Here is a 6,424-nt window from a genome sequence, read left to right on the forward strand (position 1 = left end):
AATTAAGTCTTCTATTTAATTACAAGCTCTCATTTTTTCATCTGTTTTAAAGTGAGAGTTATTCTTATAAGAGGAGTGAGAAAGCATGAAGTAAGGCTTTTTTTTTTTTCCTTTTTTTTTTTTTCTTTTTTTTTTTTTTCCCCTAGCTGGGAGCTAAGAAGGTGCTTCAAAAGCCTTGGCAGGCCAGACAGTAAAACATGCCTTAATGGTATTCAATTATAACAAGAAAAAAATTACATGGCCTTAGATCATCTAGCAGAAGTTATGGACATTATTTGGCCTATGAGCTGTCTGCACCTCTTGTCTGTTAGGCAGACAGAAAGTACCAGGGACCAAAGCCCTGCACTTGGACACTGATTTAAGTCCAGCCCTGTCACAGGTACTAAATTCACTTTAAACTCCAACCACAGCGACAAAATGTTGGTCAGAAACAGTGTGCTTTAATTTGGAAATGTTTTTGCCAGTTACACTTCAGAATTTTTCCTGCTACTTTCAGATCAGTCCTATCATACTCTGTAAAGATGCATTTCCCATCAGATTTTTAATTTGTTTGACACAAGCTCTGAGAATTGCATTCTACAGAGAATGATTCACCTGGTCTTTCCTCTGTATTTGTAGGTCCACAACATCTGCACCAAGGAGTTTGTCACTTGATCTACACTTGATCCTCACTACTCTGCATAAAGTCAAATCGATAATGTTCTCTAATTACTGTTGCTATTTTTTTTGTAGACACATGCTCTATATTTTCCTACTGTTTCTTGCTCTAGACAAGATATCACTGTGAGAACATCTAGTAGACATTAACCCTGCTGCAAGACAAAGATTTGGAGTCATTAACCTTACAACTAGGTGCTCGTTTTTTCCTTCACGCATTTAGTGACATCTTACTGTCTCCCTACCTATCAGCTCTCAGCTGCAAAATCCTTCAATCCATGCTCCTGGAGATCTCAGTCACCCCAACAACCAGTGCTACCGTTTTAATCATTTCCACCCCATTTTGCACATCCTCTTTGGTGAGCAGATGAGAGAGTAGCCAGAAGAATAAATTTAAAGGGCTTTCCTACAGTCATCCTTTAATTATATTATGCTACCCCAGGCTTATTCTCTCTTTTCAAACTGAATGCCATCAGTGCCATCAGTCTAGGACAAGGTGCTGCCTGAATGGATGGTGATAATCTTTTGTGCACTTCAAGTTGTGATACAGATCCCACAGCATCTTTAGATAAAGATACCTGTTGATTGCTATGGGAGTTTTGCCTGAAGTATCAAATCCTAGTTGTCTATGCAGTGAGTCATGCTAACTACAGATGCCACACGCCAAAAGAATTTTTTCAGAACTTTGCGTTTAAATTTACCAGGTCTGGTGAATAAAAGGAAATATATTTGCATTGTTGGGAGGCTGTTTTATACATAGGCCTTTATTTGGAGATCAATTTATAGGTACAAGTTCTCCTTGGAGCCTGTCAGCTTGCTCCAATTTGTCCTAAATAGGAAGGAGTACAGTAATATGAGTATGGTCTCTTGAGTCTCCTGCTGGTCTCTGGAGATAAAGTAAAAATGTAAACACTGTAATACCTTGCAGGGACACTAGAACAAAGAGTTTAAGGACACCTCTGTATTTGGTTTATCTATATATCTATCGATCTGTCTATCTACATACCCATTCATGAATAGGTCACTCATTCATTCTTACTGAGGTGGAACAATAATTGAGGGGACAACTCAAATAACATGCTCAGAAGTGGCTGGTTTAGTGTTATGACCATCGTTTGGTCAACCCCCCCCCACTCAGAATAAAGTCCAGGTGAATTCTAGCAGGCCCAGATGACTTTTGACTGTCCATGAAAGTAAAAATTTCACAGCTTAAGTTGTTTTTGTAATGCTTGGACACCATAACAAAGTCTTTTCTACTGCCTTGGAAATAGGTATTTTCTTTGTTGCAACCTGTGCACATTGCCTTTTGTCCTTTCCTTAGGTACCTCCAAGAACTGTCATCTCCATCTTCTCTCTGCCCTCTCATCGGGTAATTGAAGATCTCTCTCTCTCCCTTCTTTCTTCCATATTTTTCTCCTAGGAAAAAAGATTTCATCTCTTCCCTGTCTTAGGCCCCAGGTCTCAGATACATTGCCCTTATCTGGGGCTGTGTAGAAGTACATGAACTTCAGTGAAACTTTGAGCCCAAATTTAGTCACAGAACCATACTGCGATGTGTATAGATTATTCTTGAATTACTTTTTTTACGTTTTTCTTTTTGCAGTTCTCCCTCATCCCTTATAAAATAACCCAGCAGCTTTTAAACCTCTAAAAGATCAGTAGAGTAAAATGTTAAAGGAACATTGGCCTTTAAAACTCCCTTTGCTTTATGCCCATCTCCTCTTTACCACTCCCTAGAAAAACTAAGCCTTTGTGAAGGATGAAATCCCATGGGATGGCTGATGCAGGGATTATGACACCAAATTTAATGGGGCAGCCGCTGCCACTTCTGAAGTAAGGTCTGCACTGCAGCTTTTTATAAATCCCACGAGGACCAAAGTCATTTGGGGCTGGATTGATTTTGATTAACTGTGCTTGTCTAGCTTGAATTTGATGCCCAAGGTTCAGTCACTTATGGTCCTTTCTAATTCATGGTCTTTCTAGTGAGTCAGTCAGCCTGCAGGTTGCCTTCCTATCCCATTGATTGCCGAGCAAACAGGCTGAGAGGAGATTTGCCATTTTTAGGCAGCTAACTTTAGAAGAGATGAATCACACGTCTCCAGTGTGGTGGCTTCTTCCTGCCATGAGTCCTGTACAAGTTGAATCCCCACATCCCTCTGCAGCTTTACTGGATTTTATGAGGTTTTCTGTAGGAATTGCTCCTTGCTGGCTTCAGGTGAGGGGCTGAAGTAACATTCAGTGCTACATTGGACCATGTATAAATGCATGTTTATGGAGCAATAACTATACTTCACATCCAAAGTTTCCTACCCAAATACACTCCTAGCTAGATTTTTATTTATAATTTACTATATCTTTAGAACAATCTCACAGTATTTATAAGTTATACTGAAGGCTACTGCACTTTGTGCACTGTAACCTAAAGACAGATTTACAGAGAGATTGGAACTCATTACAGAAAACAGAGCTGGAAGAACAGGAAGTGGAGAATGACTTCAACAGATGAAGAAAAGGAATAGGAACAAGCATGTATCTTTTCAGCATTAACCGTGATAAAATTGCAGAGACGTATTATAGCTGTGTTCTGCTTTCATGAGAGGGATGCATGGATTTAGCTTGTACAAGACTCATGAGAGGAAATTCCAAAAGACTACATTTTTGAAAGATCCCCAAACAGAACATTTGACTCCACGCAAACTGTGGCAAAATAGTGTCTGAGATCCATAGAAATAGAGTTTTTTTTAGACTCACACTAAATGGGGAAAAGAAACATTTCACTGCATATTGTTATATACAGCCTAATTTTCCACCTAAGGTACATTTTCAGACTCTGCCTACATACTCGTACTCCACTTGTTATGCTTCTGCTGAAAGCAGAGAAGCCACAGACAGACAGACAGACAGACAGACACTCTGGCCGTGCAGTGGGAGCTGCAGCCTGCCGGCAGGTCCCTGGGGCTTCCTTAGCAGGGAGCTACCGAGGGCAGTTGCTGAAATGCGTCTGCTGCACATGGGCAGCCGGGCACAATCCGCACATAATCAGGCCAGCAGGGACATCAGAAAGCCAAAACCACTGCACAGCATCTCCATAACAATGTCTAAGGCTCTGGTGGTTGCTAATGTTATTCTGCAGATGGAGAACCATGAGGGCTCTGGACCAGTGGGGAATCGGGGATAACTGGAAGTTAAAAAAAAGAAGTGATCTGTCAAACACGAGCAATTTGATCCAAGTGTGTGTGAGGAATAAAAGGCTTATATGAGTACGTTTGGTAACAGACAGACTGACTCAAAGGTTTAAATTCAACCTATAAACAGCAAAACTCTCACGTGTTGTGGTAATATACACTAGCTGGACAGCAGCAATGACCTCCTTCTTGCTGATGAAACAGATACAGGAGAAAAAAAATCCCAGCTCACTGGTGTTCACTTTCCTCTCACTGTCACTGCTTCAGCCCCTTCGCTGCTCCTCTCCACTATTTAATTAAAACACATTAATGGCAATGCCTATCAACTCACAGCTTTGCATCTGGCATCCGTACTTCTCAGACCGGCTGCTGAGTCAATCCGACAGATGAGGAGGGTGCCTTGGCTTCTGCCATCACTTAGCTGTGGCCTCCAAGTGTCTGCAGGGTGATGCAGAAGTAATGGGAGCAGCTCCCCTGCCAGGGCCTTGGGTGCAGAAGCTTTGACCAAGCACTCACTGCTTGCTGTGCCTCTGCCCTGCTGCCCCAGCTAACTTTTAAGCAGCTGCCCTTAGTCTACACACAGGCTGAACCACTGATGAACTTCCTGCTTTGCTTACAGCTGAAGTTAGCAATCAACTTTCTGTTTTTTTAAAGCTGTTTTTCACACTACTGTCCTGCTAAGGAAACTTATATATTTTTTCCCCTCTGTTTGCTTTTCCAAATGTAATTTGCAAACAATGCAGACCACTGTACTCCAGGGAAAGGTAGTTATGGGACAAGACTATAGAATTTGTGTATTGTTTTAAAAGGGAAAAGGAGGTCATGAGCAGTATTATGAGAAAAACAAGTAACAGTAGGTCTTTACATACTATTGGCAAAAAAAATCAGGCCCAGGAAGCCAGTCCTGAACTGGAGATGTCCCATGCATGGGAACATTGAATAAATAAAATGATTTTTCTGTTTTCTTTCTTTTTTTTTTTTTTTTTCCTTTTTTCTTTTTTTTTTTTTTCTTTTTTCTTTTTTTTTCTTTTTCTGAAAGTGTTCAGTAACACCAAATAGCTACTTATGTCCAAGTAAAAGTGATATAGAGGGAAACTAGCTCTGGTTGTTTTATTTTTCATCTTGAGCTGTCATGCATTAAAGAACTTCATATACATCAGTGAAGTCTCCTGACACCACTCTGGGCAAATGAGCATTGCATAACAGATGGGTAAAATGAGACTTAAAGGAGCTGAACAGAAGTGGCCTCCCTGGAAACACAGTGCAGCAGCCCCCTGCTCAGATAAGCATCCTCAGCCTCTTTACCTCTCCTCCCATTTGCAGCCACAGCATGTCTGCAGCTGGCACCCTGAGATCATTATGCTGGGGGACAGGCGCAGGGCTGTGCCATCAGACGTGGGATCTGCTGCCATTGCCCCCATGCCACATGACAGCGCATAGTGTCCAGCATCCTCTGCTCTCACCTTTGGCAATCAAAGCCTGTGCAGTGTCCATCAGAAACAAGTGTAACCTGAATTATCATCCTGGAAGAAATGCTGAGAACCCCACTGAGCTCTGTGATACCGTACATGTCACTCTTGCATGCTTTAGCTCTCAGGGTATTTTCAGTCCTACCGACTACGGCCAGCTGTAAATGTTTGCAGTCAAAACCTAAGGTAACTTCTGCACAACTCCTCCCATGCACTCAGTTATCCAGACAGTGAACTCAGTAGCTGGCAAAGGGATGTGTTTCACCGTGGAACTAGTTCAGGATGCTGCAGGATTTTTAAAGGAAGCCAATTCATTGGTCTCACTGCAACTCTTTGAAAAATGACATGGTAAGAAGCAATTCTCACTCACAGAGGAACCCTATAGCGCACTTGAAATTGAAATTTTGAAATAGCTATCAGCAAAAGCCATCTATCCAAAAAATGCTTTTTTTGCTTAATGTGCACTAGAAATACAGAGAGGCCAGTTCCAGTGGCAGTAAGGTAGGTTTGTCATCTGTACTGAACATCAAACTTCTCAGCTTGAGAAATAATTTCAGTCCTTTCACTCAGTGTTAGAGAAAATATTTAGCTCTGTGTATAAACCTTATGGAGGACTAAAATCTTTCACCTATAAACTGCAGAGATTGCTGGAGTTACTCCAGGGCTGTATTTAGTTCATTCTGTTCAGAATTTAGGACCTGCTGTTTTTTGGACAGCCCAGGTAATTGTTACAGCTGGAACAGGATGGTATCTCAGCGTCCCCAGCCTCAGCATGTCCTGCCTCCTCTTTTCCAGCAGCAGAGACCAGAGCATCCCTCAGAGCACTCAGAGATGAATTTGGTGTGGATCCCAGTTGGGACAGAGCACATCGGGGATGTCCCTGTATGTCCCGCATTTGTTTTTCTGGCAGGAAAGAAAAGGTCAGACCCCACCTGCCAGGACAGCTTCAGGAAATACAGCAGATTAGGAGGCACCTGGGGGAACCACCCTCCCCTCTGGCAGCACCAAGCAGCAAGGACAAATCCTCCTGCTTGGGAACTTTCTCCTCAATTTCTTCATTTCCTCTTTCCCCATCAGAAGTTACTGATCTGGCCACAGGATGAAGTGCAACTA

At 42.1% G+C, this 6,424-nt stretch overlaps 1 long non-coding RNA gene across 1 annotated transcript; it reads right to left on the minus strand.

Annotated features, from left to right (window-relative positions):
- Window positions 1-1,403: 1,403 nt before the first annotated feature.
- On the minus strand, window positions 1,404-4,379 carry LOC110354419 (uncharacterized). Its single transcript, XR_002406335.3, has 2 exons — window positions 4,174-4,379; window positions 1,404-2,073 (listed from the first exon to the last, which is right to left on the minus strand). It is a non-coding gene; the product is annotated as an uncharacterized lncRNA (long non-coding RNA).
- Between the last annotated feature and the right edge of the window lie 2,045 nt (window positions 4,380-6,424).

This window comes from Anas platyrhynchos, chromosome 1, assembly GCF_047663525.1.
Source record: "Anas platyrhynchos isolate ZD024472 breed Pekin duck chromosome 1, IASCAAS_PekinDuck_T2T, whole genome shotgun sequence".
NCBI classification, from domain to species: domain Eukaryota; kingdom Metazoa; phylum Chordata; class Aves; order Anseriformes; family Anatidae; genus Anas; species Anas platyrhynchos.